A 27,421-nucleotide genomic window follows, 5' to 3' on the forward strand; every position below is an offset into this window, starting at 1 on the left:
TAGATGCATCTGTTGACAGCATCTGTAAGGATCAGTCAGTTGGGTGCTGATGAGAAGATGGAGAGTGACCTGGAGGGACAGAGAAGCCACTTAGCACATCAGTATGAGAGAAATTACTCACAAACAATTTAAACCAAATTATTTTATCATACATAGCATTTCTTTCTTCAGCTCTGTAGTCATGAAAATGTATGAACAACAACCAAAAAAATTGGTTGTATTATCTGCTAACAGAATCAAATAGCATGTCAAATTTGGGAAATTACTAATTTAATTTCTGCAAAAAATCTTTATAAGATGTTTTACATTCAAAGAAATGTTGGCGATTAGTGAATCTGTGAAAACACCTTAGGTATTGTCTTTTTTTCTGACAAGTATTTTGAGTTTGATTGATGCCTAGTGAACACTGGTTGAGTAAATACCCAATCTATTGCAAACAAGCTATACTGTTAGAATGCATCTCAGCTGCTTTCACAGAAAAATCACATTTCTGCTGTATTTCCATTATGAAGCTAAGAATTTTCTTTTGTCTGCCATGTTCATCCTACATGGAAGTCTTGATCAGTTCTGTCGTTGAAGGTCGGGGTTTCTCAATCTGAGTGGAAAAAACACAAACTGTTTTTCCTCTGCTCTCACACCATGACAATCAACACAGAACACTTCAGTGACCAAATGTCAGGGGCGTTTTCCCCACTCATCAAGCAGCAGACACCAGTAGAGTGTCCCCCAGTTCAGTTCCATTCTGATGCTGTCTACATGAAAATAGTGTCAGATCCAGCAGGTTGAAGGTTCAGTCCCAAGTCTGCCTCTCCCCAGTTTTTGATACCAGTCACAAACCCCGGGTTGAATAACCTGTCTTCTGACTGGCTGGCTATAGCTGGGGTTCCCATGACGCCCTTCTTGGGTTTGATTAATTTACTAGAGGGGCTCACATGACTCAGGGAAATATGTGCTATTTTACTATAAAGGATATTATGGGCCAGCAGTGGTGCCTCGTGTCTATAATCCCAGCAGTTTGGGAGGCCAAGGTGGGTGGATCCCTCGAGGCCGGGAGTTCAATACCAGCCTGGACAACATGGTGAAACCTTGTCTCTATAAAAAACACAAAAAATTAGCTAGGCATGGTGGCTTGCACCTATAGTCCCAGCTACTCAGGAGGCTGAGGTGAGAGAATCCCTTGAGGCTGGGAAGCAGAGGTTGCAGTGAGCTGAGATCACGCCACTGTGCTCCAGCCTGGGCAACAGAGTGAGACCCTGTTTCAAAAACATGAAAAGGATACAAAGGATACAGATGAAGAGATGCACAGGGCAGGGTATGAGGGAATGGGTGCAGAGCTTCTGTGTCCTCCCTGCCACGCCACTCTCCAGGAAACTCCATGTATTCAGCTCTCCAGAAGCTTCCCAAACCCTGTCCTCAGGGATTTGACAGAGTATTTGTTAGATAGGCATGATTAATTAAACCATTGGCCATTGGTGATCCACTTAACCTTCAGCCCCTCTACCCTTCCATGAGGTTGGGGTGGGGCCGAAAGTCCCAACCCTCTAATCCTGGCTTGGTCTTTCTGGTACCCAGCCCCATCCCTGTGGCAACCCGGGAGCTGCCAGCCGTGAGTCAACTCATTAGCATACAGAAAACAGCCCTTTGCAGAGTCTGAGGATTTGGCGAGTTGTATACCCAACCTGTGCACTGTTACTATTTGGGGCCAGATAATTGTTGGGGAGGTGGGAGCTGGCCGGTGCACTGTAGCATATTTAATAGCATCGCTCTCCCCTACAGACCAGGTGCCAGTTCTCACCTCCTTAGTTGTGACAATCAAAAGTGTCTCCAGACACAGAAAATGTCCCCTGGGAAGTAAAATTGCCACCAGTGAGAACCACTCTTGAAAATGAAAGTGCTGGGAGTGTCCTATCTTGGCCATCAAGTTGTCTATTCACAAACCGTCCTCTTTTGATACCAGGCCACTTCGAGAATCCAGCTATTGAGTCAGTTGGCTAATGTGATCGATTCAGTGATAATCATTAGTAATGAATTGGCTCATTGTGCTTCACAGGCAGGTGACTGGGTGGTTGTCACTCAAAAGCGACCTTGGGCATGACGGGCACTGAGACTGACGTGTCCAGAATAACTCTGCAAGCCATGCCCCCAGTTCTAACTTCTGGTTGCTGCCTGGTGGGACAGCCATATCCGTACAAACAGTTTTTAGATGAAAACAGACCAAATACCATCGGAGGCCCCTGGTTTTCTGACTTAGTTTCAATGATTTTGGATCAAAGTCCACCATCTTCTACCTGGACTCTGAAATTCCTCCTGATTCAATCTTCTTGCATCCTTTCTTGTTTCCCTCCAGTCCATGACTCATACTGCGCCCTGAGTGACCCTCTAATTTCCCCTAGTTGGAAACCCTTCAGTATCTTCCCAACCCACTTGACCCTATTGTGATCTCGCTTCTCCTTACTTATCCACCTGCCATTTCCCTCTCTGCTTTCTTCTTATACAAGTTCATATAGACCTTTGATGACCATGGGGCCTTTGCTTATGCTGCTTCTTCCTCCAGGCTCCTTATATCTGGTTAATAGCACAGTCTTCAGTTTCCAGCTCAAACTCTATTTCACCTGCAAACCTTCTGATTGCAAGATTCCAAGTCTTCAAAATTACCAGGGTTAGGTTTTTTTGTATTGTTTAACCTTCTTATAGAGCTACTTTCTTTTAATCCAGAGCACTTATCTTGCTTTACAATTATACGTTCAGTAGAGTGATTATTAATGTCTCTCCTTCATTAGACTTAATGCTGGGGGTGGGGGTGGAAGGACCTGTTAATTTTCTTCTCACCAGTACAAATGTAGCACCTAGGAAATCCCCAATAAATATTTTTGGGAGAAAGGAAGAAAGGACAAAAGAGAAGGAAAGAGGGAAGGAAATGAGAGAAATGTAGAAAGGAAAAGCAGAAAAATAGATGTCAAACGTCTGGGTGTGATCGCAGCAAAACCTGTTTGTATGTACTCTCCTGGTCCTCCCCAGGCTACCCTTATAGTTAGCTTTTTCCTCTAGGACACAATGCTTTTTCCATGCCATGAGAGTGATCTTCTGAGCTGATTACTATTTAGGCTTCTGGCCAACAGGTAAAATGTCCCCAAGACCTTCATTTTAGGAAAATGCTTTTCAAGGCATTAGAGGAAACGTGTGAGTCTATGGCCGTGCCCTTGGAGGGAGGCTTCTGTGAGATGAAACTGAGGACTGTAAAAGTTGCTTCAAAAACAAATGCTCCATTCAGTTCCATTTGGATCTCTTTATTAAAGTCATTGTCCACTTCTTATGTACAAATGCTGCTGAAAGCAGTATAAAGGCCGAAAAAAGCTTTAAAATAACATGAGAAAATGAGCAGTGAGTGGTATGAGTGACCTTGGTCCACAGATCATCCTTTCAGATGAAAGCCTTTTGTTTTCCCTAAAGTCCTTCACATTAATCTTTAGTGCCGCCATTCATTACACAGTCTGTCTTCATTTACAATCCATTTGCCACACATCACCGCTGAAGGAGATGGAAAAAATCCATTAGACATAACCCAGGCTTTCTCCCACCAGCAGAGATCAAACGACCCCATAAAGTCATTTCCTATTAATTACAAATTGATTGTGTATAAACGTTTCAGCACTATTTTTCAGATGATAATAAATGAGTTGTGACTGGTTACAGAGGTTAGATAAAGATGCCGACACAGGAAGAGGGCAAGGGCAGTGCAGGGAATGAAAACAAAGCTGCCTGCTGGTCGAGCCTTGTGGTATCTGTAAGCGTCAATTGGTCAGGAATGATGGATGCATTTCAGAAACCTCAAAACCCAAAAAATGCATAATGTTAACTTCATAGATTCTTTCAGGCCTGGGTTACCACAGTATTTACAATGAACGTGCGTTCACGGTAATAACATAACAGTACCTTTCAGCCCTAAATCCCAGATATTTGCATGTTTATCAACTGTTAAATTCTAAGCCAGCTGGTCGATAACATTGCAGTATGTACCTATTTAACTTGTTATGAAACATGATAATTGAGTGACTTCTCTAAAGTAACAGAGTAGAGTAGCAACTCTGTAGACTAGATTATAAAAGTGTATTTTATGAGGGTTAAATAATGAAAACAGTCTGCACATAAAAATTATACTGGAATGAGGAAATGGTACTGTAGCAAACTATTTAACTGAGATTTAGTGAAGCAACAATCAGTGCAAAATTATACACGATTAGTGAGGTTTTTGTTTCAGAACTTGAAAGGAGAGAAAATGTACTTATTTCTGACTTTCCTAGAGAAAAAATGAAAAATTTAGTATTGTTTTCTATTTTTCAGTTTTTGTGTTTGTTTATAGATGGTTGTGGCAACTTTGGCAAAGCTAGAGCAAGCTAGTTATCGTCCACTGTGAAAATAACCCAGGTATAGAATGATGGAGTTTCAGACTGAAGAGTGAGTGCTTTAAAACACACTTGTTTTGGTACTCAAAATTTCTTGTTTTTAACCTTTGTATGTCAATAATTGAACACATTTGAAGGTTTGTGCTCTGAAACCCTTAAAAAGGGTGTATGGTCTTATGAAGCACTATTGGATTAAAATTCAGTGTGATTTAGAGCTAATCATGTCCCACATGGGGATATTATAAAGATTAAATTATGTTTTCTACATGAGCATTTTAGATATTTGATCTTCAGAGCTCAAAAACAAATTTATTTTCCTAGGATTACATTCAAACTAAACCATTGCAATGAATGAGTCTTTGAAGAGTCATTCATACATCCTAAAATCCAGAATAATGAGCATCTCTTCTAGTGTTAAAATCTTAAAGAGAGACATTCCTGGTGTTATGATGTCATTTGCTTTAACTCCTGTCTTGCTAACAATGACCAACTAGTCACCATCCTCTTCAGAATCAGGTGTAATTAAATCCCCAAGAAGAAATGAAATGAGAAAATGTTTAATAGGAAGTGACTTCTTCAGGCTTACCTTTTAACATGATCATTGCGATCAGAGAAAAGCTTCTAACACAATCATTGTGATCAAAGAAAACAATAAGTTTAAACTGAATTCTATTTGATTGTATTGGTTTAGACTCGTCTTGAAAGAATCACTCAGTGACTCCTTTGGTAAAACCTTTTTTAAAAGTCCAGATGTTGGTCTGTTAGGTCCACCTCAATCAAGGTATAGCAACATTTTTTAAAGTTTTGGACAGAATGAGCCTCAATCGTAATATTTTATTGGATGCCATTTTGTAAAACTGGTTTTATTTGGTTAATGTTTGTTTGTTCCATAAAAGGATAGGCTAATCATCACTCTGTTTTATGTAATGCTTGTTTATGTAACAGGACATAACCGTGCAATAGGTCCCAGGAACATTATTATATTTGGTTGCTTCTGTTTTCCCAAATAGATGAAAGAAGCAAAACATCCTTGTGCGTTTGTAAAGTTTCTGGTAGCTTTTGAATTGCCATTCAAATGGAATCAATTTCAGCACAGCAAGACATTTCTTAATGCAACCCTGCAGCACTTTAGCAAATGAAAACTATATTTTCCGTGAGTCATTCTTTGAATTACAAAATGTTCATCATCCAGGAGTGTTTATTGTACCCATAAAACTAATGCAGCACAATAATAGGTGTTAATGTCAGCAGTATCCGGCTGTTTCTTATGTAACATTCACAATGGGAAGGTTTGTGTTTAGTGCTATTATTTGTTGTCTAACAGTTCCAGTTGTTCATACTGTCAAGTGCTTAGACAGTGGATCACATATTTTGCTTGGTATTCTCCAGAGCAAAACATATAAGTTTACTTTTCTTTCTAATTAGCATGGGGAAATGGAGGGCTAAAACAGAAGCTGCCAGGATCTCAAGGTAATTAAGATTTTTTGTCTAGTGACAGCTTCTTGTTTCCGATACCCTTTCCCTTTTCTCCTACTATGACAAAATAGAAACTTTCTTTTTTTCGAGATGGAGTTTCGTTTTTGTTGCCCAGGCTGGAGTGCAGTGGCACTATCTCTGCTCACTGCAACTTCCACCTCCTGGGTTCAAGCGATTCTCCTGCCTCAGCCTCCTGAGTAGCTGGGATGACAGGCGTGCACCACCACACCTGGCTCATTTTTGTATTTTTAGTAGAGACGGGATTTCACCTTGTTGTTCAGGCTGGTCTCGAACTCCTAATCTATATCAACTAAGCTGCATTGCAGAACGCTTATGTTCTATAACAGTACGCACTGTTCTTCCTATTAAGATGTATGGACAAATTGCATTTTCACATTTGATTTTAGCATAACCTAGAGGTTTTCTCCCACTTAAATCAATTTCTTCTTTACCCTCCGTGATGAAGGAGAAAGTATACAATTTTTTTTTTTTTTTTTTTTTTTTTTTTGAGACAGAGTCTCACTCTGTTGCCCAGGCTGGAGTGCAGGGGTGTGATCTTGGCTCAGTGCAACCTCCACCTGCTGGGTTCAAGCAATTCTTCTGCCTCAGCCTCCTCAAGTAGTTGGGATTACAGGCATGTGCCACCATGCCCAGCTAATTTTTGTATTTTTAGTAAACACGGAATTTCTCCATGTTGGCCAGCTGGTCTTAAACTCCTGACCTTAAGTGATCTACCAGCTTCGGCCTCCCAAAGTGCTGGGATTAGAGGCATAAGCCACTGTGCCTAGCCCAAAATATTTTTGTATCTACATTACTGACTACCAATTTTCCTAAAGAGATACACTTAATCTCTGAGTAAAACAGAACCAGTTCTTCATAAAAACAACAAAGATATTTTTCAAGAATTGAGAATATAACTATATATCATAAATGATATCAGATTTTACTTCCTTATTAATCTGTTCTGTCTCACAAAGAAATTAAATGAATATAACTATGAATCAAGACAAAAGCTGCAGTACCCACTTTCATTATAATTTAGTTGTCAGATCACAACCCATGCACTTAATTGTCCTCACTTGTTTATTCAGGATAAAATGCCTGCCAAGTAGGCATCCTGTGAGAATGAAACATGAATTTAGGTGGAAGGCCTTTAAGACTAACATTGTTGTACTATATTAGCTTTATCTTAAAGTATGTAAGAGGCACACCAACTATTTGCCACAGTGTGTACTTAATGTATCCTCACAATATGGTTCAGAAAACTTCATAGCTCACTATAGACTTTGCGGTGTGGAGGCCTCGGAGTTCTGATAAAATTTGAAAGGTTGCGTTTTGGGAAAGCAGGTTGGAAACAATCCCTCAATAAGTAAAGAATCATAAAGTAACAGAGAACAATGCATCAAGTATACTAATATTCCCACAAATTAAGCACAAGATCTCAACAGAGATTTTTCTTGGAGGATGACATACTTTTGGGAAAAACAGGTTGCAGTTTGAGTTAACTTATTCAGTACGCATGTTTTAAAGCATTCAAAGCAGGAAAGGACCACTGGTGTGGGCTGTAAGCTGGGAAGAATGGGTTGGCGCCAAGCAACAGTGGAAGCGGGAGGAGAGTGAAGGGTCTGGGGTGTGGGGTGTGGGCTGGGAGGGAGGTGAGTTGAGACTGTGATGGTGGCTGTGGGAATGAATAAGATGGACAGAAGATGCAAGCAGGGTGACCACATGACTTACCATCCAAGTCTGGACACTATAAGAAGGATCCAAGACGCTGGGCCCTCAGGTGTAACGCAGGCTGCCCCGAGGACAGCAGGACTTAAGGGTACCCCTATCTAGAGACAATGGAATAGACCATTTCAGTGATGAATTGAACTTACAAAGGTGAGATTAGGTAATAGGAAAAAATATGTTGGGGATTATATGAAAAATATGAAAGAGGATTAGCCAATCAGATGAGGAAACATGTAGAGTAACAATAAATTAAGCAATGTGGTATTAGGGCATGTTGGCCACCTCAACTTCCACTAAGGGCTCCTATACCCACCCCCAGATCAAATAAATGCTGAAACATGTGGGCTGATACCGAACCTGCTGTACAGCCACATTATAAGCATTTCATAGGAAGTAAAATCTTATGGGTGGTGCCACTAAGTACTTTATTTTTTCATTCATTCACTGAATACTTATTCAGCATCTACAACCTGCTTTTATTTACTATGTGCCAAGACTGTGCCAGGTGATGAGGATGCAACAGAGAACAAGATAGTAAGATTGCCTGAAAGCATCACTCTGAATTTACTCTTTATTTTGTTGGGGAGCCACTAACTTATATTGCTCCTCATGGAATTATTACATCAACTGTAAGGATATTGTCCAGTCATTCATCCATTATATCCCAGAATACCTCTATGGTGGCAAGCCTAGTGAGAAATACTCCAAATTCAGCACACAATCTATCTCCATGCGTTATAAACAGTTGTTCTGTTCTCGCCCCAAGGACACTAGGCCTTGTTGAAAGGGATTCCTTTTCTGCATGGCCTACTAGAAAGCGGAGCTGATTCTGTGGGCTGCCCTCAGGACCTGTGAGGACATTGTGATATGCATGGCTAGCTTCATTCTTGGCTCCATTTAATCCTTGCCTCTGGTTTATTTTTTTGTTTGCTTGTTATATTTTTCCTTTCCTTAAACTCATTTCAATTTCATGCCATTGTGTCATATTTTTAATATGTGAAATCTTTCATCAAAAAATCAGGACCTATTTGGTAACAAATAAAAAAAATCAACAAAACAGAAAATTCAAGAAGAAATAATTTATGTTGCATATAAGAAAAAGACATTGTCATGATAGTATCTCAAAACAATTAGACAGAGAAAAACTACTTAACAAAATGAATAATAAATAGGGCAACAAATTAGCTATTTAAAAACCAAATAATTTAGATTCAGATTTCATGTCACATACCAATATGTTTCAAATGAATGAGTTAAAAACAAAAATTACAAAACAAAGCAACAAAACAAAACTCAATTTTTGTAAAGTAGTAGAAATCACAAAATATTTAACTATCTAAAATTTTATAACATCTATGCCATGGGAGTTTAAACAGAATAGAAAATAAAATAGACTGGAAATATGTATAGAAATACAATGGACAAAATATTTCCATCAATTACATGTAAAGAAACATACAAATTGCCAATATGATTCTTCGTATGCTATAGATAAATAAGAGAAAGAAAAAAGACAAATTTAACAGAAGAAAATATGGTTGGTAAATAGGCCTGTGGGGAAATAGAAAACTTTACCTACCATCCAAGTCAGCTCAGGCTCCTACAACAAATGATCACAGACTGGGTGGCTGAGACACCAAACACCATCCATTTCTCAGTTCTGGAGGCTGGGAGGTACGAGGTTAAGGGGCTGCCCCAGTACGTTCCTGATGAGGGTCCTGTCCCCGGTTTGCGGGTGACCTTCTTCCCCTTGTATCCTCATAGGGCAGAGAGAGAGAAAAGAACAAGCTCTGGGCTGGGTGCGGTGGCTCACGCCTGCAATCCTAACACTTTGAGAGGCCAAGGTGGGAGGATTGCCTGAGCTGAGGACTTCGAGACCAGCCTGGGCGACACGGTGAAACCCCATATCTACTAAAATACAAAAAAAAATTAGCTGGGCGTGGCAGTGTGCGCCTGTAAACCCAGCTCCTCAGGAGGCTGAGGCAGGAGAACCCGGGAGGCGGAGCTTGCAGTGAGCCGAGATCATACCACCGCACTCCAGCCTGGGCGACAGAGCGAGACTCCGTCTCAAAAAAGGGCATGAATCCCATCATAGCGATCACTCTCATGACCTAATGACCTCCCAAAGGCCCCATCTCCAAACGCCACCATATTGGGGATTAGAGTTTCAACATATGAGTCTTGGTGGAACACAAATTTTCAGTCTATAGCACTTACCATCAGGATGATGCTCATTTAAGAAATAATATATTCTCATATTTTAAATTAAAAAATATTTTAAAATGTTGATATTTTAATTCAGTTGCAAAACTAGAATGTTGAGATGATAGCAGTGCAAATTTGGTTTTCTTCACAAAAAACATAAAAATATTCATTTCTCCTGACCCTTTAATTTCTTATGTATTTTTTTTCCATTATAGTAAAAAAAAGAAGTAAGTTGCAAATATAGGAGGCTTATTAAAGCATTATCTGTCTTTTTTTTTTGAGACAGAGTCTCACTTTGTCACCCAGGCTGGAATGCAATGGTGTGATCTCGGCTCACTGCAACCTCCACCTCCTGGGTTCAAGCGATTCTCCTACCTCAGCCACCCGAGTAGCTGGGATTACAGGTGCCCGCCACCACACCCAGCTAATTTTTGTATTTTTAGTAGAGATGGGGTTTCACTGTGTTGGCCAGGCTGGTATCGAACTCCTGACCTCAGGTGATCCACCCGCCTCGGCCTTCCAAAGTGCTAGGATTACAAGTGTGAGCCACTGCACCCAGCCTAGCATTATCTATCTTTAATAGCAAACATGTGAAAATAATGAGTGCCAAACAATGAGACGCTTCAAATAAATTACCTATATTTTATCACCTGTACGAGGCTAGCTACATACCATGAGGAAAGAAAGAAGCACTACTAGTTAAAAATAACACTGACTGAAAGAGCTTTTTAGGGTTATTTAAACATGCATTTTGTGCATTTATGAAAACAAAGAATAAGTGAAATAATTGGTTAGGTTATTTTCAATGTTTTTCTCATACAAAGTCCAACTGTTCTGAGTCACTTTTCAACGGTGAGTCATCAAAGCCCATGTTTTTCCATTAGTATTTCTCCGTGCCGTGGAGAGCACTGGTGATGTGGCATTTCTTGTTTGTGCTCTGCAGCCATCTCTGGGATCTTCCTGCAAGTTGCTCACAAACTGTTCTATAAATGTTGATGCTAATTGTTTCTTGATCTAATAATGTGTTAATAAGAGGTTTTCAGAACCCAGCCAGGTCTTCTGTTTTCTCTGCAAGAGGTCCTCGTCATCTGTGGACCTGACATAAATGGGTTACAGTTGCCCAGTTGTGCCACTGAAAGTATCACCGTATTAAGCCCTCGTAGGCAGTGACCAGTCTGTCATGGCTGCCACCTGGTCAATGTGACAGCAAATGTCAGTTGTCCTTGGTTGTGAGATAAATCCCGACTTAGATGTTAAAATGTGTATCTTAGAACCATTAAAGTGCAGTTAAGTGTATCCACCAAGAGGGAAACTTGTGCACTTAAGAAGAAAATCAGGCTGGGCGTGGTGGCTCATGCTTATAATCTGAGGACTTTGAGAGGCTGAGGTGGGAGGATTGAGCCCAGGAGTTCAAGACCCACCTGGGCAATATAGTGAGACTCCACCTATACAAAAAATAAAAAAGTTAGCCAGGCATGGTGGTGCACACCTGTAGCTCCAGCTGCTCAGGAGGCTGAGGCAAGAAGATCACTTGAACCCAGGAGGTTGAGGCTGCAGTAAGCCGTGATCTTGCCACTGCACTCCAGCCTGAGTGACAGAGTGAGACTGTCTCAAAAAGAAAAGAAAATCATAATTTTTAAGCCTTTTGGGCAGTTTTTATCAGACATATGAGATAAGTTTATAAGACAAAAAAGGAACTGTAGCTCAGTAGAAAGGGCATAAACTTGAACTTGAATTCACTCTGCTACTTAGTGCTTGTAAACTTGGACAAGCTATTTATCTAATCCCTCTAGAGTGTTTATTTTGTATTGGGTAAAATGGAAGATATTAACACCTGCTTTGTGAGATTATTCTGAATATTAAATAATTTGGTGCATAATAGTTTTAGTATTTTCCAAGGGAAGTTTTTTAAAAAAAAAAAAAAAATCCAACAATGCATTGTGTATAAGAAACGAGTCCTACTGTGTGAAACCACACACCCGAGGAAAGACTGGAAGGGAATTTGGATAATGTTAAATTCTGATTTACTGATGTAGAGAAATTATAAATATTTTATTTCTCATATATGATATAATACCATCTGTAATACCTGTTTATATCCATATCTTTGTATACCCATAGGATTTAGGTTATAGAATAAAAGTTTCAGTCAGATGTGCTGGCTCATGCCTGTCATCTCAGAGACTCAGGAGGCTGAGCCTGCAATAAGCCATGATTGAGCCACTGAACTCCAGCCTGGGAGACAGAGTGAGACCCAGACTCAACAAACAAACAAACACATAAATGAATAATAAAAGTTTCCTACCAGCGGCCATGATCTTCAAGCTCTACCTGTGTTCTGAATATGAGGCAAGAGAGAAGGGAGGACAGGAGAGGAATGGGGAGAAAGGCTTCAGAGTTGGGAGTGATAATGGAAATGGACAGGATGAGATGAACTCAACTTTGTTAAGGAGTTTTGAAGGATTGGCAAGGCTTCTTTGTTACATAATCAGCATTTCTTTTCAGTAAGAGATAGAAACATAGGAAATGCATTGAAAATGGGGTAGGGTGTGGCCAGGCCCTTCTCGTCAGTGGGAACCATAGCATTTTATACATATATACACTAGGGCACACATTGTACTCCAGTGCTATTGCTTGTAGTGTCCTTTATTTTGCAGGACACAGGGTCATTCGTGGCAAAGAGCACAGCTGCAGAGCCGCCTTGGCCTGGCTGTTATTTGGGCTGCATCTTATACTATGTGTGTCTTAAAATTTCCTTTCATTAGATCTTGAACAGTGTCAACAAACAGCCAGGCATGAAATTGAAGTGATTCTTTCTTTCCTTAATGACCATTTAGGAATCCGGACATTGTCCTAATGAAGGTAGGAAGAAGGAATGATTGAGGAGGGAAGGAGGAGGGGAGGGATGGTGACCCTGCGGAGTAGGGAGGTAGGGAGGGAGTGGTGAGGGAGGGAGGTAGGTAGTGTCTGTTTGTACGTATGCTCTCGCTTTCTGTGCTGTGATGGGGTCGTGTTGGGTTTCTGGATGTCATCTTGAGGTTAGGGCTTCTGGTTAGTGATTAGATCTGTAGGGAGATATTTATGTGGGGCTGAAGTAAGGCCATTAAGTTCCGTAATTAATTCCGTCGTGCTTACGTCAGGCTTCCTTCCTTCCTTCCTTTTCTTCCTTCTTTTCTTCTCCCCTCCCCTCCCCTCCTTTTTCTTTCTTCTCCCCTCCCCTCCCCTCCCTTCCCTTTCCCTCCCTTTCCCTCCTCTCCCCTCTCCTCTCCTTTCCTTTCCTTTCTTTTTTCATGGAATCTTGCTCTCTCACCCAGGCTGGAGTGCAGTGGCATGATCTCAGCTCACTACAACCTCCGCCTCCCGGGTTCAAGCGATTCTCCTGCCTCATCCTCCTGAGTAGCTGGGATTTACAGGCGCCCACCACCATACCTGGCTAATTTTTTCTCTTTGAATAATATTTCTCTTTGTAAAAAGAGAAATGCAGCAGAAAAATCAACTGTGTCAAATATTGCTAGGAGTGAGCATTTCTTTGCATGTTTCCCTAGTTTAGAGTTCTTGACCAAAGTTTTCACAAGTTGTATTGAACCGAGTGGCAGTGAAATAATGTCTTAACGGAAGCGCTCATCATTCTTCAGAACCTTTGGCTATATTTATGAGATGATAAAGCAATGCTTGAAAGATTTTTAATGCAGTGACTTTATTTTTTCTTTTTGTTTACTTTACCCTTTTATTTATGTATCTTAATTTATGTAAATATAAGAAGTAGAAGTGTAATTTTGTCATGTGGGCATATTGTATAGGGTGAAGTCTGGGCTTTTAGTAGATCCATCACCCAGATAATGTACATTGTCCCCATTGAGTAACCTTTCATCATCCACCCCTCCACATACCCCTAGCCCTTCCGAGTCTCCAGTGCCTGTCATTCTACCCACTGTGTCTCTGCGTACACATTATTTAACTCCCACTTACTAGCGAGAACATGAAGTATTTGACTTTCTGAGTTGTTTCACTTAAGATAATGACCTCCAGTTCCATCCATTATGCTGCAAAAAACATAATTTCATTTTTTATGGCTGAATAGGATTCCACTGTGTATATACCATATTTTCTTTATTCAGTCATCTGTTGATGGACACTTAGGTTGATTCCATATCTTTGCTATTGTGAGTACTGCTACAGTAAACACATGAGTGCAGAATGACGTCTTTTCCTTTGGGTAGAAACCCAGTAGTGGGATTGTTGGATTTATATAAATATACCAAATTTATTTTTTCTTTTCCTTTGGGTAGAAACCCAGTAGTGGGATTGCTGGATTTATATAAATATACAAAATTTATTTTTTCTTTTCCTTTGGGTAGAAACCCAGTAGTGGGATTGCTGGATTTATATAAATATACAAAATTTATTTTTATATATGTATTATATAAAAATACATGTATATAAAGTACATGTATAATGCATATATTCATATATAATATATTTTTATATGTTATGTAAGGGCTATATTTTAGAGCCTTATGGTTTCATGTTTTATGGCTCAACCTATCTATTTTGTGTCTTGATAGAACAGAGGCTCCATCATTGTGGTTCTCCTGTATCTTACTCTCCTAAGATGAACTCCTTTGCTCTAAAAGTTTTTACTAGTTTATAGAAATATTTACAAAAATTCATTTGGTTAAGGACTCGTTCATTTCAGAGGTCTAGAAGATTGTCGCCTGAGGAAACACAGTACAGCTTGAGAATCATTACCCTGCAATCCCTTTGAACGCTTCTCTGGGTTTCCTCAACAGACAGACTCATTTTCCAACAAATCCTTTCTAAGGGTTTTGATTTAGCAATCGAAAGTCAGAGGGAACGTGGTACTTTTTCTTCTTTTCATTGAGAATAGGCTTGTTTCAATTATATTTCAAATATTTAAATAGTTTGTGATGTCTTTGGGTGACTTTCTATATCTCGAGTGGCCATTTACTAGTGTGTATATATATATATATATGGCCTTTGCATGGGTTCACTTGTAGTTCATTTCGAACCATAATTTATCTATAGATGAAATAAAAAACAGGTTTTCTTTTTATTAAGTTAGATGGGAGCCAGGTCAGGTAGGAAGTTGGTTCTTGAGAACAGAATGTGTGTGAAGCAGCTCATCAAGAAGAAAGCAAAAGCAATATCCTGAGAATGTGCTTGTTTCGGGAGAATGCACAGGGTAGTGGTGAGGGGCTCAGCTTTGTTCTGCCGGATGACCTCTCCACGTTGATTTTCTACAGTTGCCTCTCAAATGTCCTTAAATCTTTAATTACACCTTATACTAAGCTCTGTTGAGAACACAATTCTGGGATTGTTTCAATTCCCTTAAAGGCAGACAAGTGTGTATATGGTTATGTTTGCCAAGACAAAGCATAGGTCTAATGAGTCTTTAAAAACCGAGGGCACATTTGTACAAGAAGATTGGAAATGACTTAAACCGAATTGTGCGATTTAAATACACGCACAGGAAGGAGAGAGGGAAGGAGGGAGAGAGTGCATGTGCTTAGCTGAGAGTTCTGTATCTATATCTATAATGGCATCTATATCCTTGCATTTTCCACTGAAGAACTGAGGTAGCTTAATTTACCAAGAAAACCCCAGAAACTAAAATCACATTATACATAAGGACAATATGTGATTTTAAAGAAAACATCCATCATCAAGAAACAAGATAAAAAGGGCAAGAAGCAAAGCTCTCCAGAAGAACAGCTAAACATAAACATGCAGGTGACAAATATGTTTCTTCATGGCCAAAGTTAAAATGAAAGCATGACAATTATGTTATAAAGACTATAAATAACACCTCCTCAGGAGAACCCAGCTTTTTCTACCTCATAGCTCTAAAATAAATTTATTGTATGGAATTTTATGTTAAAGTGCTCTAAATGAGTTTCTTACTATAAAAGCTAACATTATAATGCCAAAAGGCAACCCAGCAAAAACATTTAAGGTGGACAGACAGACTAGCAAGGTAGCAAGGAAATTTGGCCGAACATCCTTTATCCCATGGTTCGACTTCAGCCAACAAGACAAGTGAGCATATATATGATGGGACAGATGGACAAGTCTTCCTAATCATTCATTTTTTTTTTTTTTATGATGGAGTTTTGCTCTGTCACACAGGCTGGAGTGTAGCAGCATCATCTCGGCTCACTGCAACCCCTGCTTCCCAGGTTCAAGCTGGTCTCTTGCCTTAGCCTCCCAAGTAGCTGGGATTACAGGCTCGCACCACCATGCCCTGCTAATTTTTTTTTTTTTTTTTTAATTTTTAGTAGAGATGGGGTTTCACCATGTTGGCCAAGCTGGTCTCGAACTCCTGACCTCAAGTGATCCACCCGCCTCGGCCTCCCAAAGTGCTGGGATTACAGGCGTGAGCCACTGCACCCGGCCTCTTCCCAGTATTTCCCCCCTAAATATCACTTCTCCCAAATGGGGACTTGGGGTATAACGAGCAAAAGATTCATTTATTAGAAGAAAGATCTTTGAATTATTGTATAGGTAGAATACCATATTCACATGTATTGGAGTCATGCATAGTCCAAGATACATATAGAATCATATAAACAGTGGGCAGATGCCATTCATTTATTCATTCCTGGTCACTGCAGTGTAGAGTGCTGTGTTAGGTATTTTCCTAAGCGATGTTTATGAATAATAAATTTATATGATTTCAATATGTGCTTATTTCATACCAAAAATTAGTCTTGCTAAAAATGATTTTAAATGTTTTGGTTTTGACCCAAATATCTTAAATTTCTCTAATTAACTTCCTAATGTCTATAGAGAGGGTTTCTTAAAAACTTTGAGAAATAAATAAAATTTTCCCAGTTTTGGATAGAGTGGCATATTAAATCTGGAGATGTATAAAGCAAATCATGACTTATAAAAATAAACATGCCAGGCGTGGTGGCTCATGCCTATAATCCCAGCAATCTGGGAGGCCGAGGTGGGCAGATCACCTGAGATCGAGAGTTCGAGATCAGCCTGACCAACATGGAAAAACCCCATCTCTACTAAAAATACAAAATTAGCCAGTCATGGTGGCGGGTGCCTGTAGTCCCAGCTACTCAGGAGGTTGAGGCAGGAGAATCGCTTGAACCTGGGAGGCGGAGGTTGCAGTGAGCTGAGATCGGGCCATTGCACTCCAGCCTGGGCAACAAGAGCAAAACTCTGTCTCAAAACAAAACAAAACAAAAAACAGAACAAAAACCAGGAACAGTGTCCAGCATCTATGTAGCTGATATCGATGATATATTCTGCATGGGAACCCAACATAAACCAAGGTGAACTTGTCCTATTCACCTGTCACGTCCACTTCCTCCATATCATTTGCTTCAAGATCCTGCCCTGAGTCCACAACATCTATCACCAGTGCCAAGAGCAAGGCTTTACTCCCTTTTCTACCCACCTTACTGACCTCGAGATGTGTGAGCACTTTTCATCATTTCTGCCAGTTTTCTTCTGGGTTGCCTTTGATATTACTTTGCTCTGTTTTCATCTGAATAAAAGTAGGAGTGGATCACACAGTGTGACTTGCCCCAGACGAGCACTGCCCTACAATAGTCTGGATGGTCACTTGGGACTCACGCAGAATGTGAGAAAGAGGCAGAGGCCCTCTCTTCGCTGGGACCAGAGGAGATTGTGTGGATTCTCATGACGGCAGGGCACTTATTTTTGTCTGAAGGGCCCTGACTACCTGATTTCTCTTTGACCTGGAAATTCATATAGGGTCACTACTTAGTTCATAAATACACCTACAAAAAGACAGAGCCCAGGCATAGTAGCTCGTGTGTGTAATCCCAATGCTTTGGGAGGCTGAGATGGGAGGATTGTCTGAGACCAGGAGTCTGAGACCAGCCTGGGCAACAGCAAGACTTTGCTTCTAGAAAAAAATATTTTAAAATTTATTAAAAAGACAGAAGAAACAATGAAACCTAATTCAAACTCAAATGTTAACCATTTTGATAGGTGCCTCATTATGCTTCAGAAATGGAATACTGTTATGTTTGTTTTAGGGAGGGAATACTGTTTTGCTCTAAATTCCAGCATTTGCAAATGAGAATCATTTTTCAGAGCCACAACATTTTAGTCAACCTCTGTGTGAAAATAATACAACTTTTAGTATCTCTTGAGAAGATAAAACACTACTATCAACAGTATATTTAAGTAGTTTTCTGCACATCCTTAAATGATGGTTACATACACAAATATGTACATTTACATGTATTGTATATGTTTAGATTTGTAGAGATATAAAAAGGAGCTCATTTGAGCCATTATTTTATGAACCAGTGTTTCCCTGGGGTGTTTTGGCCCCCAGCTTGGGGAAGATGCTCCACTGGAGTGAGATGGACTACTTCAGATGGTTTGGTAGGCTGGCACTGTTTCTTTCTTTCTTTTTTGAGATGGAGTTTCACTCTTGTTGCCCAGGCTGGAGTGCAATGGTGCGATCTCAGCTCACTGCAACCTCTGCCTCCCTGCTTCAAGCAATTGTCCTGCCTTAGCTTCCCGAGTAGTTGGGACTATAGGCATGTGCCACCACACCTGGCTAAGTTTATATTTTTAGTAGAGACAGGGTTTCTCCATGTTGGTCAGGCTGGTCTCGAACTCCCGACCTCAGGTGATCTGCCCGTCTCGGCCTCCCAAAGTGCTGGAATTACAGGTGTGAGCCACCGCACCAGGCCTATTTCTTGGACCCTTGGAGGTAGTTGCACTTCTCACTTGGTTCAGTCTCATTTAATGGCCTGAGTTTTGCCATAACTCCCTGGGGAACTGCTTATTTTTGTACTTTCTCTTCTTTTTAGTCTCATGAAATACCAAGTCTACTCCACAATACCAAAATCAGATTTGCGGTTGCCTCACATAACCCTTGATGCTTATAAGTTGCTTCTGCCATTGTGCGGCATGCAGTTATTTATCTAATCAGCAATTCAGGGAAACACCAAGTCAGAGGAACTTTCTTCCTGTTCCTGCCTTTGAGATATTACATACAGGCCAAGCGCCACACACAGGGAAGCTTTTTACTGTTCTCACAGAGAGACGGGTGTCTCTCCATAGTCCAACGTCTGGAGAGGCCACTGCCACCCAGTAAGATGATTCTTTTGTCCAGTTTTCAAGTCCACCCAGTAGCACTGGAGTAAGGGGGACACACCTTCAATGAACTTAGGTGTTTCTCCCAACCTCTGTTCCCACTTCTAAAATGCACAAATCCGTACTCCCAATCCTGTGACATTCCTTCCTGCGCACAGATGGAGATCCTGCTGCCCTTATACCGTAAGGGTGGTAGACATTTAGGCAGGTCTTTTTCTCTCAGAAACCGTGTTTTCAGTTCATTAATAAGATTAGACATTCATAAGTTAAATTTAGAAAATCGAAGTCATAATAGGAGACCACAGTTCTCAGGTAAGTAAAATTCCTATCTCAAAGTAGTTTTAAATGAATGTATGGTGATTTCTAGATTTAAAAAAAAATAATTATGCAATTGCCAAGAGAGTACATTTCCAGAAGAATGGGTATTTTTGCTGTGTAAGTATTCTTGGAGGCCTAATAAGACCAAATCTATGCGCCACTAGTTTTCTAAATCAAGTATGATCTTGACAGAAGGCCACAGTAATTATCCTGTAGATCTCTGCGTGCTCTGTTGATTTCAACGCTTTTAATAACTTCCATTCAGTAGTTCCCTTGAACATGATTCTTTATAACCAAAGCCAGGGTTGTAAGTTTCAAGGTTATCGTGCAATCTGAGACTCTGGGAAAGATCATCACAGGGTCCTTACAGCTACCCACATGGGCCATTCCATCGTTATCCTGGTTTAATGAATTATCAGTCCAAATGCAAAAACATAGCCTGAAGAGAATATATAGAAATCAATTATTTCATTATTCATTGGATGCTTTCCAAAAAACATATCTGTCAGAGGGGGAGGGAAGAGATCTAGAAAAGCAGGTTTCAGAGGGACCCCTCTTTTTGAGGGGAAAGGAATTTTGAAGGATATGTACTGACCGGAAACTTGGCCTTCCCCACAATGTTGTTCCAGATAGCTGTGGGTGACTTCTTCCTACTGGCCTCATGCATCCACATGTCAAGCTAAAGTGGAGAGAAGATAAATGTATGAATCGTGATGACATTGGTAATAATAGCACCTCCTACCACTTACTGAGTATCTGTCAGGCATTATGTCACATGCTTTACATTTATTATCTCTAAACCTCACACTAATCTTAAAGAGCCCAAGATTTTTCTCAATTAGCCATGAAAGATTTTGAATTTAAAATCTGCAGATATCAAATCATTTCCTATGGCATGCCCCCCCAAAAAATCACTATAAAATAGAAAGCTGTGTTTTAGGTCTTTTGGTTGTGTTTCTTTTAGTGCTTTAGTAGAAAGAATGATGGCTGATATTTGTTACATGCATATTTTGCTCCGGGAAGGCACCCCTGAGAATCTTCCATGGACTTAATACTCACAGCACCCCATGGAATTATAATACTCACAGCACCCCATGGAATCAGTGCTTTCATTTTTCTCAGTTCACAGATGAGGAACCCTAGACTTAGAGAGTGAAGTGACTTCTGTGAAGGGATGCCAGCGGCAAAGCCAGGTTCCAGCTCAGGGATTATGACTTCAGAACAGAACTTTTATTTACTTTGCCATAGAATTAACATCACAGTTGGGAATATTGGATGAATCCCAGAGTAGCTAAACCAATTGCTGTCAGCAGAGGAGAATTGAGGTAATATACAAAATCAATAACATGGGAGATGTTACAGCAGCTTTAGCAAGATGCAGAAAGCAATCAGGACTGAACATGCCTGTTGTTCCTTTCTTTTTCTTTCTTTTTTTTTTTTTTTTTGAGAAAAAAACACCATTTTTATCTCTAACCTCTTCTTCACACAGAGGCTATAGAATTCCCCATGTAAGTTTTGCCCCACCCTCTCTCCAGACTAATTATTGAAGTTAGTCTTTCCAAGAAGATAACCGATCAAAAGATTCATGTAATAAAACTCTAATTTCATAATAAGGATTTTTCACAACTTAAAAATGCCCTCACATTCAGATGTTGAATAACTTGGTTCGGTTACTTCACAGGCCATTTACTCTCAAACTGCACAGCTGGAATTTCTTCCTTTCCAATCTCAGCCTTCTGAAAGATAGTCTTTCCGTATTGTCCTTAATAACTGTTTTAGACCCTATAGCCTCTAATATTTTAATTAATTCTTAGTCATCCTAATATACTAGAAAATATATAAATAAAAAATTTAAAATTGTCATTTTAGCTTCAAGTATTAAAAGTAGGACTCAGAAATTGAACTTTAAAAAAGTAATAATATTTCAAAGTAATATTTTCTTCAGCAGTGATATCACAAGAAACATTTTTAATGCAGATTTTGAAGAATGGATAGAAGTATACTAATATGCTTTTAAAATACTATTTCCTGATGTAATTCACAAAGAAGAGAACAAACTAATCATATAATAGTTCTGATTTATCAATAATCTACTTAATAGCCTTTTTTATAGTAGATCTTTCTTATGATTCCTGTACTTGATTTTTACCAAGGGGCTGCTATTTCATATTTTATAAAACGGAAGACTTAACAGAAATTAAATTAACAGAAAGCCTGCTTTTTAACCACAAAACTCAGGTTTCAAATGATTTGGTTACATGAATTTTCTGACCAACTTCAGCTTTAATATCTTGTTACTTTCAGTACTTGTCTTGCTAAGATTTGTCCAGTAAATACACATATATTTTGCTCTGCTAAGGAGCTTGTAATTCATTGTTTGAAACCCTGATAATTATTTCAACATTTGCCTTAATGAGAATAATTTAGCAAATATAACTTTATCTTTGTATGCTAATCAAAGATATTATAATTCATTGTAAAAAATTCCAGTTGTTAAAATCCCTATAGACATGAGTATTTCAGTGATTAGCATAAATATATAATAACCCCCAAACAGCCCCTTGATATTTTAAAAATATTTCTGCCATAAGTTTATAAGTTATTGTAAATTTTCCTCTTCGGCTGGGCGTGGCGGCTCACACCTGTAATCCCAGCACTTTAGGAGGCCGAGGCAGGCAAATCACCTGATGTCGGGAGTTTGAGATTAGCCTGACCACCATGGAGAAACCCCATCTCTACTAAAAATACAAAAAATTAGCCAGCTGTGGTGACACATGCCGGTAATCCCAGCTACCCGAGAGGCTGAGGCAGGAGAATCGCTTGAACCCAGGAGGTCTCGGAGGTTGCACTGAGCCGAGATTGCACCATTGCACTCCAGCCTGGACAAGAATGAAACTCCATCTCAAAAAAAAAAAAAATTCTTCTTCAACATTTTGGGTAAGGCAAGGAGAAAAATCAAATTTGGAAACATAGTCTACACAGTATACGTATTTCGAAAAGATAGATATAAATTGCATTTTATAAATGGTATCATAATTTAAAACTGACTAACCAAATACTGGGGCTAATTCTTTAGGAAAAGAAATAAATGCAACCTAGTTTATCTACCTTGTTTCATGCAATTGAGATTGCAAATGTTAGATTTGTACAAAATGAGGTCAGTCTTTACCCAGAAAGAGATAGCTGTCTATAAACAATGTTTTAGACAACTTGCTAATTGCGCTGCTTTTTAGACTATCCCCGGGCTCTAGATTAAAAGCAGTCTGTAGTTTTAATGACTGAATCAGATTTTTGGTCTGAAATATAATTCTCTCTTTCTCTCTCTCTCTCTCTCTCCCTCGCCCTCTCCCTCTCCCACTTGCACTCATACATACCCACAAAGTATTGCAGTAAATTGTAGGCAGTTTCTTCCAACTCATCTAATCCCACATTTTGCAAATAGGAAAATATTGGGTAGTAATTCACATTTGTCTTGGTGTCACTGCCTTTGCTATATATTTTGAATTTTTTTCTCTAATGTATAACCTGTCTTCATCCGTTCTTGGTTTTGTGGTAAATTATTTCAAAATTAATGAGAAATGGGATTCTATCACTTTGCAAATAACCATCTCTATAGCCTAGTAGTCCTAATTATTTTATGCCTGGAATGTTTTTAGGTGTGACTTACAGAGCTGGATCCTTTGACCTTCATGTAAATCCAAGTTGAGTTCTCTTTGGTAAGAGAACTGGGACTTGTACTTGCCTGGAGAAAGTCCCGTTGTAAACTAAAGGCTGTGTGTTCACTGCTGCGTGTCAGTGTGGAATGGGTAGCCCTATTATTTATTTCTCACAAGTTAAGATCTGGCCAATTTAATATTTTACTCTCAAGTATAGTAACTTATTTGTCCTATGTACTTCACTGCCTTTTTACTTATGAACGATTGTCTGAATCTAAATTTCTTTTAGCTATCTTCTCCTTTCTTCCCCTTCTTCTTTTTATTTTTAGAGGTGGGTTCTCACTATATTGCCCGAGCTGGAGTGAAGTGGCTATTCCCAGATGTGATCATAGCACACGACAACCTCAAACTCGCGGACTCAGAGATCTTCCTTCCTCAACCTCCTTAGTAGTTGGGACTGCAGGTGTGTGCCACCATGTGCAGCTGTCTCCTCCTTTCTAGTGCCGTTGCCTCTATCTTACCTGTTTTCAACAGGTAGATCAAAGCTTACCTGTTTTCCTCCAGATTATGGCCACAGTCTAACTCATTTTCATATTTCCAACTTTATCCCTTTCTGGTAAGTCTTCTGTGGCGTCTAGCATGGTAACCATTTGCTGAGTGCTTATGACTGTAAGGAACGTGTCAAGGCTTCAAGGTATAATACTTGTTGGGCTCTACTGTGACTCTTAGCTCCCCCAAACACAAGTCTACTTATTCAGATATAGTTTGTTAAGGAGAGCTCTTTATTTTTCCAACTCTGAATATCAAGCCCTTGACTCCACTAGAAAATCTTGGCTGTGGGAATTCCTGGGCATGTCGCGTAGCTGGTTGTTAGGTGGGTTTAAACTCAGTGCTGAGTATGCCTGTCAGAGTCCCAGCCACTTGGGAGGCTGAGGGGGAGGATCGCTTAAGCCCAGGAGGTCGAGGCTGCGGGACCCATGACCACGCCACTGCAGTCCACCCTGGGTGAAAGAGTGAGACCCTCTTTCTTAAAAAAAAAAAAATACATAAATAAACTCAGTGCTTCACAAAATGAAAAAAGGTTTTCAAGAACGACAGAATCTACACTGTAAAATAAAAAATATGTCCAAATCCCTGTGCACACTTAAATACAGCGAATGGCAAAGAAGTCTGTGGGTCCTGATGACAGCCACCAATTCTTTGAGAAACCGTAACCATCTGACTAAGGAGTAGCTTCTGCCTGTCCCAGATTGGATTATCCACTGTGTGTCCCAAATGCTCTTATCTGGACTGAACCGGCTGCTTCTTACCTCCAGCCATCACCTGTGAATGCTGGGTGTGGCTGTTCAAGGCGGCACCATCTCTTTCTCCTGTGACCACTCTGTCAGAGGCTGCCCTGATTCCTATCTCCTTTGTTCCAGATCAGCCTGCTCTGAAAATTAGTATTGCCTCTGTGTACTGTGATGATGGAAGAGATTTTAGGTTCCTTGCTTAAAGTGTGAGCTTAAAAAAAAATATATATCTCATTGAACCAAAGCAGAACAGGTTTTGTGTAGCTCCATTAAAAATCCCCTAGGCAAGAGTGGATCAGGATGTTGCCATTAAACACATTAAACAGCATCGTGTGGGTCATCGGTAGCATAATCACCTGTTAGATTTATGCTCCGTGCACCTTTATCGAATCTCACCATGCCTTGGCCTCTACAGTGAAGCTCACAGTATCCAAATAACATTCTCTGCTTTTTCTAAAGATTTGGGTATTACCTTGTGCTAAACTCACACCCTGTCCACACTGCTCTGCATTTTATTCCCATTACATTCTTCAATTTTTTTTCCCAGAGGTAAAGACAAAGCAGTAAGGCTGACAGGCAAATCAGTGCAGCCACTAGTTACTTCCATTTGTTTTTGTAGTCATTATTTTGTTCTTATTTTGCCTCCCATTACTGACTAACCCCAAGCAGTGCTGCCTCCAAAAACACCCAGGAATGATTCTTGATGTTTTTATTTTCCTCACTCAGTCTTTCATTATCCAGTGAATAATCGAGTGTGGTTGATTTCACTTCTAAATATATGTTTGGAAAATTTCCCCTTTCTTTTCTTCCTTACAGCCATGGTACTAGTTTGAGCCTTTCTTATTTTTGACATCAACTGTCAAAGTTTCTTTCTGGTTTCCCTTCTTATATCCCCTACCGTTCCTTTCCCCTCTGCTTAATTGCTAGAATGATCCATTTAGAATATGTCTTAAAATGCTCAATGGCTTAATATGTGAAAGAGTTTCTTTGGCTATCACACAATCTTGCCCTTTCAGCTTTGTTTTGCCTTCAGGCAGTAATGGGATGTTAATCAGAAAATAGTCATTAAAGGCACAAAGTTTATTTAGACGTCAAAAAGTGGTTGTATTATAGTCACTTTGCTTAGATGGAATGTTAGCCCCTGCGCTATCCAACTCCTGAGCTTTTTTGTTTGTTTAAGATGGGATCTTGCTCTGTCACCCAGGCTGGAGTGCAGTGGCGTGATCTCAGCGCACTGCAACCTTTGCTTCCTGGGTTCAAACGATTCTCGTGTCTCAGCCTCCCTAGTAGCTGGGATTACAGGCACCTGGCACCATGTCCTGCTAATTTTTTTTATTTTTAGTGGAGACGGGGTTTCACCATGATGGCCAGGCTAGTCTTGAACTCCTGACCTCAGGTAATCTGCCCAAAGTGCTGGGATTACAGGCATGAGCCACTGCACCCAGCCTAACTCCTTAGCTTTTTGAACTCTCTCGTTCTGGTCTGAACCTTAGCCATCTGTGTTCCATGACTTTCTATAGCTGTGACTATAGGTTGTGGAGCATGCCTGTTTCAGACTGCAGTAGTTATGGTTGTGTCAGGGCTAGGAGAAATTTTCCCTTCACCCTCTGAAGTTTCGCTGAAAAATCAACTCACAATAGGCAGATTCATTTGAGAAAAGACGTACAAATTTTATTAAAGTGTACATAGGAGCCTTCAGATTGAAGACCCAAAGACACAGGGAAACTGTCCGTTTTTGTGCTTAGGTTTCACAAAGGATGGGCAGCCGTGTGGGCATATGGTTGGACGGAAGGGTGTGGTCTAATGCAAAGAGACTGAGTGGGGACACCCAGCAAGGCCTGTCTGTCCAGATTTTTCTTGGCCTCTCTGGGCAGCTTTCCTTCCTTCTGGTGTGGGGCAGGGCCCTCTCTGGAATCGGGTCTCGTGACCTACACTCAAACAAGGTGGCTCAGAGAGTGTCTTCGTCGCCAGTTTTTATCCAGAAAGGTGGAGGGAAAGTTAGGGTAATACTTTTAGGTTTTAAGGCTGGCCCTGGGGCAAAGGAGTTGTGGTTACTGTGACATGCCTGGAGGAGGAGAGATTGTGGGTTCTCTGTCTGGTCTCAAGAGAATTGGGCTGAGGCACTGAAGGCAGAAGTGGGCAGAGAGAAGCTCTTGCTTCTGGGGTCTTCATTTGGGGTATTGTGTCCTGAGTCTCAGCAGTTGCTGCAGATGCTGGCAGCTTTTCCAGTAGCTCAGTAATACAAACTAATCACTGACATGTGCTTTTTTTTTTTTTCTCCACCATGTGTAAGCAGTACTTGTAATGTAGGGCAGGTATCACTGGAATCCCAGGGAAACTTGAGGGCAATGCGTCACCCCGTGGCTTGGCTTTTCCCAGTGGAGCATCCTCCACCAAGAACTCTGCAGGAGATATGGCTCTTTGTTAGGGGCACACACTTCAGGGGTTACAGAGCACCCCTTGCCAATCATCCTGTTACACTACAGAGCAGTTCTGTGCTTGGAAAGAGCAGTGAATCGAAACAAGAAGGAAGGAATTTCCATATGTCAGACCTGGTTACCAGCTGTTTGTTTGTTTATTTCTTTATTTTTTTCGAGACAGAGCTTCGCTCTTGTCACCCAGGCTGGAGTGCAGTGGCGCAATCGTGGCTCACTGCAACCTCTGCCTCCCGGATTCAGGGGATTCTCCTGCCTCAGCCTTCTGAGTAGCTGGGGTTACAGGCGTGCGCCACCAAACCCAGTTAATTTTTGCATTTTTAGTAGAGACGGGGTTTCACCATGTTGGTCAAGCTGGTCTTGAACTCCTGACCTCAGGTGATCCACCTGCCTCGGCCTCCCAAAGTGCTGGGATTACAGGCGTGAGTCACCGTGCCTGGCCATTAGCTGTTTAAAGAAAATTATTATATAATCTGTGGCCTCACTGCCTCTGGCATAAAATATTGTCCTCTAAGTTGAGTGTTGCTTGTATTTCCAAAAGAAATTCACTTAGGAAAAGTCTACTGTCTAAAGTTTTGCCTCATCCGCATATTAAGATTCTAGTTAAGCTCAGTATAATCTCTCAAATGTTTCTATGTCTTTGGTATTCTTCCCTTCTCAGAGTTCTTCTTCTCCTTCTGCTGACAGTTGAGAAGGTGTAAAGGCCTGCTCTTTCATCCTGCTAGAATGTTTCCTTTGCTTTCCAAATTAACTTTTGATGTTAGTGCCCATGATTAAATGAACACATTGCA

The 27,421-nt window shown here is 40.3% G+C and overlaps 1 protein-coding gene across 2 annotated transcripts in view; it reads left to right on the forward strand.

Moving 5' to 3' along the window:
• The window catches only part of SORBS2 (sorbin and SH3 domain containing 2), a 380,804-nt gene that overhangs the window by 37,421 nt on the left and 315,962 nt on the right, over nt 1–27,421 (forward strand). The window lies entirely within an intron of this gene.

Source organism: Rhinopithecus roxellana, chromosome 2 (genome assembly GCF_007565055.1).
Source record: "Rhinopithecus roxellana isolate Shanxi Qingling chromosome 2, ASM756505v1, whole genome shotgun sequence".
NCBI lineage: Eukaryota > Metazoa > Chordata > Mammalia > Primates > Cercopithecidae > Rhinopithecus > Rhinopithecus roxellana.